The following is a 12290-nucleotide window of genomic DNA, read 5'->3' as shown; positions in this document are numbered from 1 at the left end:
TGTGCTAAATGGACTATATAAACTGTTATGTTTCGGATTCATGTGATTACTATAAAGTGAACACTAGTGTTAGTTGATTACATGATAGGTTGATAGTAATGTTGGCGTGAATTAATTCAGAAGTAGTTAGTCTGTTTTATGCTGTTGAGATCGTGTTTACAACTTGGTTTTCACCTTAATGATGTCTAAGAACTCACCTGAATATCAGTGGATAAATTAGTCTGTGCATAAAACTGGAATTCAATTGACTAATATCCTTCTAATTCGAGTAGATGCGTATTGTTTTCCCTTTGCTATAATTATTGAACACTTAAAATAATTTAGAGGTAATTTCAGGGGGCGTTTGGTTGAACTAAATCAAGGCCTCGCTGGGTTCAGCGATAAGCCATCTCAGGCTGTCACACGGACTGCCTTCATGAGTTTGGGCTTCCTAGATGATTCGATCCCAAGTGCTGTTATCTGTCACATGGGCTTCCCTTTCTCCTGCCTGACCGAATCTTTGGGCCGTTTCTGAAGCCCATTAGTGGTCCAGCTCATTGTTGAGGTTGCACTACTGAATGTTATTCAGTTTTCATGTAATTAAGTTTTCTTTCTTCTTTTAGGGATATTTGATCAATAGAAAATTGTAGTCACCCTCAAATGGGCCTTTTAATAAACGTTGAGACGAATCTCGCCAAACAAAATCTCGAATATATGGCCCTCGTTTAATTAACATGTGAATCCTTAGAATTCGAGGCGTGCCATTTGGTTGAATTTCCATGGCCCTCGCGAATTTAAAAACGCGTAGTTGCTTTAGGCGCGCTATTTAATAATCTACTTTCTTAAACTCGGGTGCGCATTGATGCGACCTAAATCCAAATCTCAACGGAGTCGAAATGTGTCAACGACCACGGGTGCATTGATTGTGACGTGGTTCGAGATCCGTTTTCACGACGTTGCAATTCTCATAATAATAATAAAAGTGGTTTGAAATTAAAAAATACCCCATAAGCAAAAACATGTTATGAAATCAGATAAAATTAAATACAACAGTTAAGCGACCGTGCTAGAACCACGGAACTCGGGAATGCCTAACACCTTCTCCTGGGTTAACAGAATTCCTTACTCGGATTTCTGGTTCGTGGACTGTTAACAGAGTCATAAATTTCCTCGGTTTGGGATTCAACCGGTGACTTGGGACACCATTAATCTCCCAAGTGGCGACTCTGAATAATTAATAATTAAATCCCGTTCCGATTGTCCTTTAAATGGAAAAACTCCTTTACGCCCTTGCGGGTGTAGATGAAAAAGGAGGTGTGACAATGGATAGTTTAGACTTATTTTTCGAATTAAAAACATTAAAGGAAAAACTATAAGTAAAAAATAATACTCTAATCGATATACTCGATCAGCTAACAAGACTTGAAAAGGCAAGACTTGTTTTTTTTTCCAAATACCTACATTCCTTATCGAACAATGTTCTTATAACAGTTGCATTTGCGGGAAGAAGTTTATTTAATTTTAATATAATACAATCTAACATAAGATCAACAATATCTCAAGAGACATTAAATGGATTAGCTATATTTCCAAGTGAAAAAGAATTACTATAATAACTCGATTATAAACAAAATATTGCATCTCAAAAGTAAGGAAAATAGACTTACATTAAAAATATATAAGATTTTTTTTAAAGAAAAAAGGCCCATCATCATGATTTGGCTTTAGGCCACCAACAATGTTGAGTCGCCCCTACCAACACCAATGCAATACAAACGTTCAACAAATCCCCAATCTATACTTGTATGGAATAATTAGGATAGGTTTTAGTTTTCTAAAGATATAGAAAAAATATTGAATCAAACTGAATATATATATATATATATATATATATATATATATATATATATATATATATATATATATATATATATATATTTAGTTCAAGAAAATGAAGCATTACTATTTTTTTACCTTGGGCCTTGGGGTGGATTCATATGTAAATAAAAACAATTAACACGCAAATTTACTCTATTATTGTTGAAATTGGTTCCGACAATTTTCAGTAGCAAGCTATCAAGGTATGGTTACTCCTCCTCCTCTTTCTTCTCATTTATATTTTTGTGATGTTTGAGTCAAATATCAAGTGTACAGTTTTTTTGTTATTTTTAAATCTAGTGATGCTACTCATTAATTTCAGAATTTATGTCTCTTGAACTACAAAATTTTGGTAGCAACTCAGTAATCATTTGATATTTGATTGACTTGGGAGTGCCACTGTGAGAAATCGGCCTTTTGGTGGTGACACAAGAATTGCTACAAGTGCTTCTGGAACTGAACGTCTTTTGGGACGACTCTTGAGGTCACCTCAAAAATACATATTTTCTAGCGACTAAACCTGCCAAAAAACAAATATGCCATGAAAAAAGTTCGACAAGATAATATTTTAGGTAGGTTGCCACTGTAAAATGACTATTAGTGGCAACAATAGTCGGTACAAAAGCTGTTATCCTCAGTTACTAATTGCTTTTGTGAAAATTCTATAACCACTAATACCTATTTTTCCAACAACTGTCGTGGCCAAAATAATAATATATTTCGATCAATTGTCTACCAATATTAAAAGCACCCAAAATTATTCACCTAACAATAAAAGCATTTCTCAAGTCGATTATTATAGATATTTTCATGACTAAAAAGTCAGTCAAATATATATGCTACACAATACTTCATTTCCTTCAAACTGCTCCTTGATTAACGCCAAGTTGTGATTGTTTAAGAAATGCTACTAATAGCTGTAAAAAGGGTGACCACAAGAACATATATTGCTGTGTGAAAAAATATTGAGTTTAGTTGAAACGTGACTAAGTACATTATATTATATTCGATATGAGTTAAAAAAAAAAAACTCGCTATGCCAAATGGAGCATTCAAGTAGAACTGTAGAAAAGAGTGAGCTAATGTGGTAACTAATTGGTTTCTACATCAATTCTTTCCGCAAAAGTAACCATCGAGAAAAACCAATATTGTAGATGATTTAAGACAAATACTATAGCAATATCTTCTACATCATATTCTGTATTTGTGTTATATTCACTGTTCTGGAGATTAAAATCTTTGTGGTTTTCTACTTCATTGAAGATTAAAATCTACGTGATTTTGATGTTTGTTTGTGTCATTCTTTTACAGAAATAGGGGAACCAGACTATTCCAATGGTGACTGCCAATGCATCGACAAGCCGAACACCAGCGTTGGCACCGGTGAGAAAATCCGAAAATATTTTCGGGATTAATTTCAAGCGGTGGCAGCAGAAGATGTTCTTCTACTTGACTACTTTAAGTCTACAGAAGTTCATCAAGGAAGATGTTCTTGTTCTGCCTAATGAGAATGAACGCTTTCTTGTGATTGAGGCATGGAAACATTCTGATTTTCTATGCAAGAATTATATACTTAGCGGACTAGAGGACGATCTGTATAACGTCTACAGTAGCGTGGAGACGTCAAAAGAATTGTGGACTGCGCTTGAAAAGAAATACAAAACTGAAGATGCTGGGTTGAAAAAATTCATGTGGGGGATTGTTGGGTTTTTAAGTTATATTAATGCTTAAAAGAGGGTGAATGAGAAATGGAGGAAACAATAAAATATTTGAGTAATATTTGAGTTCCCCCCTTGACAAAGGGACATTGTCCCATATTGGAAGAAGAAGAAGAAAAGGTTTTTGATGGGTATATAAGCAATTGATCTTCTTATAGCTCTTAAAGAATTGAGAAGAAGGCAAGCTTCGCGCCGTCGTCGCTCGCTCGACTCGGCTTCGGATTCGGATTCAGATGGGTTTTTAAGCTATATTAATGCTTAAAAGAGGGTGAATGGGAAATGGACGGAAAAATAAAATATTTGAGTAATATTTGAGTTTCCCCCTTGACAAAGGGACATTGTCCCATATTGGAAGAACAAGAGGTTTTTGATTGGTATATAAGCAATTGCTCTTCTTCTAGCTCTTAAAGAGTTGAGAAAAAGACAAGCCACGCGCCGTCGTCGTCGCTCGCTCGCTCGACTAGGCTTCGGATTCAGATTCAGATTCGGATTTGGTCAAATGATTAATTGATTAATTTTTTGGACCAAATTTAGTTGTTAATAGTAAAATATTAATAGAAATATTATTAAATATCCATTTTAATAACATAATATTAATATTAAAACAAATATTAATGTTAAATCCAACGGTCCGTTATCAGTTTTCTGTTTTTCAGTTTTGTAACTGAAAATTAACCCCAGTTTATTATTGAGTAAATAGCCATTTATATTATGGAATTTATACTATGGCCGTTTTTCATAAACAGTCATTCTGAAATGTTGCACCTCTTCAGTTTTCAACCCAACATTGGCTATAAATACAAGTCCATTCTCTCAGAATTTTCATACGATTTCTGAGTTCTCCTCCTTCTTCTGCATTGTTTTAACTTCAAAGAAAGCAACAATAAGTGTAATTTGCTACCGAACTTTGTGTTCGCTACTAGGATTAGAAGTACCACTACACCAGTGTATAATTCGTTCTATCCTGGGAGGAAATAATCCATAACCTTGGGTATTAGGAGGGGATTAAATTCCCTAAGAAAACACTGTGAATTCAGTATGCTCGGATTAACTTTTGTTTCATTTACATTTTCTGTTTATATGTTATTCTATCTTTTCTAGAATTAGTTTATAAATACAGTTTACTAAGAAGCTTAAGGAATTTAATTTATATTCTGTATTTGTGTTATATTCACTGTTCTGGAGATTAAACCTTTGTGGTTTCTACTCCGTTGGAGATTAAAATCTATGTGATTTTAACGTTTGTTTGTGTCATTATTTTACAGAAATGACTAATGATAACGGGAACCAAGTTGTTCCAATAGTGACTGTCAATGCATCGACAAGCCGAACACCGGCATTGGCACCGGCGAAAAAACCAAAAAATTTTCCGGGATTAACTTCAAGCGGTGGCAACAAAAGATGTTCTTCTAGTTGACTACTTTAAGCCTATAGAAGTTCATCAAGGAAGACGTTCCTGTTCTTCCTGATGAAACTCCAGAGAATGAATGCTTTTTTATGATTGAGACGTGGAAGCATTCTAATTTTCTGTGCAAGAATTATATTCTTAGCGGACTAGAGGACGATCTGTATAACGTCTACAGTGGCGTGGAGACATCAAAAGAATTGAGGACTGCTCTTGAAAAGAAATCCAAAACTGAAGATGCTGGGTTGAAAAAATTCATTGCCGCTAAGTTTTTAGACTACAAAATGGTAGATAGCAAGTTTGTTATTACCCAAGTCCAGGAATTGCAAGTGATTATTCACGATCTCCTTGCTGAAGGTATAAATCGAATTAATACTGATGTTGAAAGTAGTAATTTTTGTATTTTTACTAACACAATTTTCATTGAAGGTCTTGTCATCAATGAAGCATTCCAAGTAGCAACGATGATTGAGAAGTTGCCTCTTTTGTGGAAGGACTTCAAAAATTACTTGAAACACAAACGCAAGGAGATGTCGCTTGAAGATCTCATTGTTCGATTGAGAATCGAAGAGGACAACAAAGCTGCTGAAAAGAGAGGCCGTGGAAACTCAACAATAATGGGAGAAAACATTGTTGAGGATACTTCTCAAAATAAGAGAAAGAGGAAGCAGGCTTCTGGACCAAAAAGTAACCCAAGCAAGAAGCAGTTCAACGGAAATTGCTACAACTGTGGGAAAGCTGGACACAAATCTACAGATTCTGGCGCTGCGAAGAAAGATAAGAAGAAGTGCCAAGCAAACATAGTTGAAAAGCACGAAAATGTTGATGACTTATGTGCTATGCTTTCTGAATGAAACCTGGTGGACAATCCTAAGGGGTGGTGGATTGATTCTGGAGCCACTCGCCATGTTTGTGCTGTTAGAGAAGCTTTTTCTACATATGCTCATGTTGGACCCGAAGAGACGCTTTCTATGGGAAATGCTGCAATGGCCAAAATTGAAGGACGTGGGAAGATATTTCTGAAAATGACTTCTAGCAAGGTGGTGACTTTGCACAACGTCCTTCATATTCCCGAAATTAGGAAGAATTTAGTCTCTGTTGGACTCTTATTAAGAATGGTTTTAAGTGTGTTTTTGTATCCAATAAGGTTGTAATAAGTAAGAACGAAATGTTTGTAGGAAAAGGTTACCTCAATGAGGGCCTTTTCAAGCTGAATGTAATGGTTGTTAAGAATAATAATAAAAATTTTGCTCCGTCTTACTTACTTGAGTCAAATAAATTATGGCATATACGTTTGGGTCATGTCAATTATAAAACCTTGTGGAAAATGATTAACTTGAAAGTATTGCCTAAATTTGAATGCGACAAATCAAAATGTCAAATATGTGTGGAATCTAAGTATGTTAAACATCCTTATAAGTCACTTGAAAGGAATTCATATCTTTTAGACTTAATTCACACAAATATTTGTGACATCCAGTCAATACCATCTCGTGGTGGAAAGAAGTATTTCATAACTTTTATTGACGATAGTACTCGGTGTTGCTATGTTTACTTACTTAATAGTAAAGATGAAGCAATAGACGCATTCAAGCAATACAAAAATGAAGTTGAAACGCAACTTAACAAGACAATAAAAATGATAAGAAGTGATAGGGGCGGTGAAAATGAATCTCCTTTTGAACAAATATGTTTAGAATATGGAATTATTCATCAAACAACGACCCCTTACATGCCCCAATCCAACAGGATTGAGGAAAGAAAGAATTGTTCATTAAAGGAGATGATGAACGTATTATTGATAAGTTCTGGTTTGCCACTGAACTTGTGGGGGAAGCCATTCTTACGGCTAACCGGATACTAAATCGAGTACCTCATAGCAAAACACAATCCATTCCATATGAAAATTGGAAAGGAAGGAAGCCTAACTTGAATTATTTTAAAGTGTGGTGATGTTTGGAAAAAGTGCAAGTTCCTAAACCCAAAAGGGTTAAAATATGACTGAAAACCGTTGATTGTGTTTTCATAGGATATGCGACCAATAGTAAAGCATATCGATTTCTGGTTCATAAATCAGAAAATTCTGACATTCATAATAATAAAGTTATAGAATCAAATAATGTTGAGTTCTTTGAAAATATATATCCGTATAAAAAGGAATGTGAGTCGATTGGTGAAGGATCTAAACGACCTTGAGAAAAACAAAAGAAAGTACATTTAATTAGGAGGATCCAAGACGTAGTAAATGTCTACTTCATTTGGACCAAATTTTGTGGCTTTCTTATTGGAGAATGAGCCTCGAACATTTAAAGAAGACATGTCTTCTTCGAAATCATTGTTTTGGAAAGAGGCAGTCAATAGTGAAATAGAATCCATATTGAACAACCATATATGGGAATTGGTTGATCTTCCTCCTGGAAATAAACTGTTGGGTTTTAAATGGATCTTTAAGAGGAAATTAAAAGATTATGGCACTATTGACAAATATAAGGCAAGACTTGTAGTCAAAAAGCATAGACAACGAGAAGGTCTAGACTATTTTGATACATACTCTATAGTTACAAGAATTACGTCCATACAAACGTTAGTAGCGTTAGCTATACTTTATGGTCTTGAAATTCATCAAATGGATATTAAGACGACCTTCTTAAATGGAGAGTTGGAGGAAGAAATCTACATGGAACAACCTGAAGGGTTTGTGGTTCCAAGTAAAGAAAAGAAGGTATGTAGAGTTGTTAAGTCCCTTTACGGACTAAAACAAGTATCTAAACAATGACATGCGAAATTTGACCAAATAATATTGTTAAATGGTTTTAAAATAAATGAATGTGATAAATGTGCGTACATTTAAAATGCTCCAAATCACATAGTCATTGTTTGCTTATATATGGATGATATGCTGATAATGAGTAATGATATTGCCAACATAAATGCGACTAAGCGTATGCTAACTGGCAAGTTTGATATGAAGGACTTGGGAGTTGCTAATTTAATTCTGGGAATTAAGATCCATAAGACTCCTCAAGGTCTGGCATTGTCATAGTCTCATTATATTAAGACAGTACTTGAAAAATTCAAGCACTTAGGGTTTAAAGTTGCAAAGACACCAATTGACGTGAATCTTGCATTAGCAAAGAACAAAGGCCAAAGCATATAACAATTGAATTATACTCGTGTGTTGGAATGCTTAATGTACATCATGAATTGTAAACGACAAGATATAGCTTATGCTATAAGTAAATTGAGTCGATACATGAGTAATCCAGGTCAATCTTATTGGATGGCAATGAAAAGAGTTTTGGAATATTTAGAACATACCCAGGACTTTGCTTTGCACTACAGTAAATATCTTGCGGTGATTGAGGGATACTGTGATGCAAATTGGATCACTGGTTCAACTGATTCTAAGTCCACAAATGGATATGTATTCACTATTGGTGGAGGAGCGGTATCTTGGAAGTCGTCCAAATAAACTTGTATTGCCCGCTCTACGATGGAGGCTGAGTTCATAGCCTTAGATAAAGCCGGTGAAGAAGCTGAATGACTTCGAAATTTCTTGAAAGATATTCCATTTTGGCCCAAACCGCTAGCACCGATATGCATACATTGCAATAGTCAAACGATAATTGGAAGGGCTGGGAGCGTTATGTATAACGGTAAATCTCGTCATATACGACGAAGACATAAAGCCGTTAGGCAGTTACTCTCTAGATGAATTATCACGATTGACTATGTAAAGTCAAGCGATAATGTGTCAGATCCACTTACAAAAGGCCTAACTAGAGAGGTAGTTGAGAAATCATCAAGGGGAATGAGTCTATGGCCGAGAACAAGTCATTGTGGTGGTAAATCTACCTAGAAGACTAAAGATCCCAAGATCTAGGTTCAAGGAGATCAAACAAAGTCATTAATGACGGTTCAACATTGTCAACTAAAAATTTGGTTCATTCTCGTGATAAGACAATGTTCAGTACCAAAGATAAATCATTAAGGCTTTTTAGTGATTTCTAAATTTGATACGGGGTATATCAAATAGTGTATCTATGGGATGACACGTTTAGGAATCACCTTTGTCAGTGTGAAGTGTTACCCGCTTCAAGGAGAATTTTGTAAGGCCAGTTCTCTATGCACTTATAAAACCAGGCGGTGTTCATGACTGTAACGAACACAATAATGAGAACCAAAGACGGTTAAGGATTGGTTGTGTGACTTATAGTTGTCTAGGTATATACCAAAGTTCGACGGCTCAAAGATATCAAATCTACCGATTGACCGAGTATATCCGACATAAGTTCACTACGGAAAGTTCAAAAGGAAATGTACTTATCCAGATGCAATTAATCCTTGTTTGCGAATCACACATCTTTTCATGTATATTTCTGTGATATAGACATTCCCCATTCATGTGGGGGATTGTTGGGTTATTAATCTATATTAATGCTTAAAAGAGGATGAATGAGAAATGGAGGGAAAAATGAAATATTTGAGTAATATTTGAGTTTCCCCCTTGACAAGGGCTCATTGTCCCATATTGGAAGACGAAAAGATTTTTGATGGGTATATAAGCAATTGCTCTTTTTCTAGCTCTTAAAGAGTTGAGAAGAAGACAAGCCTCACGCTGTCATCGTTGTCGTCGTCGTCGCTCGCTCGGCTCGGCTTCGGCTTTGGATTCGGATTGTGTCACGACCCAAACCCGGACCCGGTCGTGATGACGCCTCTCATGAAGACAAGGCCAGCCAATTAAACCCAATTCACTTTTTAAACAGTTAAATAACATAAAAGCAGTCTGAAACATGATATAGCAATACTAAGTAGCGAATAATGCCAATAAAGTGCGGAAGTACAACCCAACACAGCCCTAACCGGGGTGTCACAAGTCACGAGCATCTACTATGGTATAAATATAACTGAAAGTCTAAGTGTACAAATATAGACTAATGAATGAAGAGAGAGAGAAGCAGTGCTGCGAACGCTGGCAACTACCTTGCAAAACTCCGATAACTCTACCTCCGATCAGCCAAAACCCACTACCGGGTGTATAAATACCTGAATCTACACACAAGGTGCAGGGAGTAAAGTGAGTACTCCAACTCAGAGAGTAATAATCATAACTAAAGTCTGAATGGTAAGAAATCACATAAAGCATATCAAGATGTTGTATAGAAGCAGCTCAAAACCAGTAAGAAAGTAGTGAAGCTGTAAAAAATCTCTTAAAACATCTTAGCTCAGTTTAAACTTCTTTGAAAACGAATTTTTCAATAGTTACGCAAATGAATGCAAAACAGGTAGTGCAGATAAGCACAGAAATCCACCCCTCGGGCATAAATACCATAGTTTAACAGGTAAATGACAGGTAAATATGAAAGATAAACACATAAAGGTTCGCCCCTTGGGCACAATGTCAACAACTCCGCCCCTCAGGCAATATCTCAGAATAATACAAGCCCCTCGGGCAATCACATAGAACGGTACCAGCCTCTCGGGCAATCACATAGAACAATACCAGCCCATCGAGCTATCACATAGAACAATATCAGCCACTCGGGCTATATATCACTCACACTGGGTACCCGCGCTCACTGGGGGTGTACAAACTCCGGGAGGGGCCCCTTACGGCCCAAGCGCAATAACAAGCCATCTAGTGGCATCAAATCTATGCCCTTGGCCTCATATCAATCAAGCCACCTCGCGACGTATATATGTATCTCAGGCCCTCAGCCTCATAGAAGTATCAGTGTATTCTCACAACTAGGCCCTCGGCCTTACTCAGTCCGAAAATCATCACAAGCCCCTCGGGCATTGGAAAAATAGTATTTCTCAACCCAAAACATCATTTAAATCTCAAAATCTGAGTAAAAATGGCTGAGTAGTAAAACAGTGGAAAATAACATGACTAAGTTCAAGTAACAAACCAAAACAGTGAGGAAATATCAAATAAAAGCCCCAAAGGGTTCAAATAGTTGGCAAGCAGCCCAAATATGGCATTCAGCCCAATAAATGATGATAGCAAATAGTTTTAAATCAAATACACGGTAAAATCATCAATTGGGACGGACTCATCAATTGGGACGGACCAAGTCACAATCCCCAATAGTGCACGACCCCACGCTTGTCATCAAGCATGTGTCTCACTTCAATATAGCACTATGATGTGCGATCCGGGGTTTCAAACCCTCAGGACATCATTTACAATCATTACTCACCTCGAACCGACTAAATCTCTAGCTCGCGATGCCTTTTCCTCTCAAATCGGCCTCCATGCGTGTCGAATCTATCCAAAATCAGATCGTGAACGTCAAAATATGCTAAGGGAACAAAGCCCAAGCGAAAACAATCAATATATGATACAATTCCCGAAATTACCAAAATTGGAGCCCCGGGCCCATGTCTCAGAATCGGGTAAAATTTATATTTTCAGAATCCTCATACCCTCACGAGTCTAACCATACCAAAATTATCCAATTCTGGTACCATTTGGTCCTTCAAATCATCATTTTATATTTTTGGAAGATTTCACAAATTTTCTTCCCAAATTCCATCCCAAATCACGAATTAATGATGAATTCAATGATAGATTCATGTACTCTAGCCAAATCTGAGTTAGAATCACTTACCTGATGAATTTCTAGAAAAACCTTCGAAAAATCGCCAAAATCCGAGCTCTCTAGGTCAAAATATTAAATAAAACCCAAAACCTCATATTTATAGAGTACCCCACAGATTTCCACCTCTGCAGACCGCACAAAAATGACCGCGGTCCGCACAAAACCAGTGGGGTCCGCACAAAAACGACTGCGGCCCCATAGGTTTTCATCTGTAGTGATAGGCTTTAGTATTTTGGCCATAACTTTCGCTACATATGTTCAAATTACAATATCTTCACTTTTCTGGAAACTAGACACGAAGGGCTACAAGTTTCGTTTTTTAATTATCTCAAAATTCCTTGTAGATCAAAAGATATGAGCTTCCAAAGTAGGACCCGTGAAATGTTTCCCACCGCGGCCGCACTGCATTTTGTGCGGTCCGCATAGAACCTACCACAGACGCACTTCTTTTTGTGCGGACCGCGATGGTGGGTTCTGAGGCCTGCAACCCTTCTGGACCTGCTACAACTATGATTTCGGCTTAAAACATCCCGGAACCTACCCGGAACCCCCGAAACTTCAAACCAATTATATCAAAACATCCCATGACATCGTTCAAACTTGTTTAAAACTTCAGAACGCTCATAACAACATCAAATCACCAATTTAACATAGGATTCAAGCCTAAGAATTCTTAAATTATGCTTTCGATCAAAAAGTCTATCA

The sequence above is a fragment of the Nicotiana tabacum genome, chromosome 6 (assembly GCF_000715075.1).
Source record: "Nicotiana tabacum cultivar K326 chromosome 6, ASM71507v2, whole genome shotgun sequence".
NCBI classification, from domain to species: domain Eukaryota; kingdom Viridiplantae; phylum Streptophyta; class Magnoliopsida; order Solanales; family Solanaceae; genus Nicotiana; species Nicotiana tabacum.
This window is presented reverse-complemented; position numbering follows the sequence as displayed.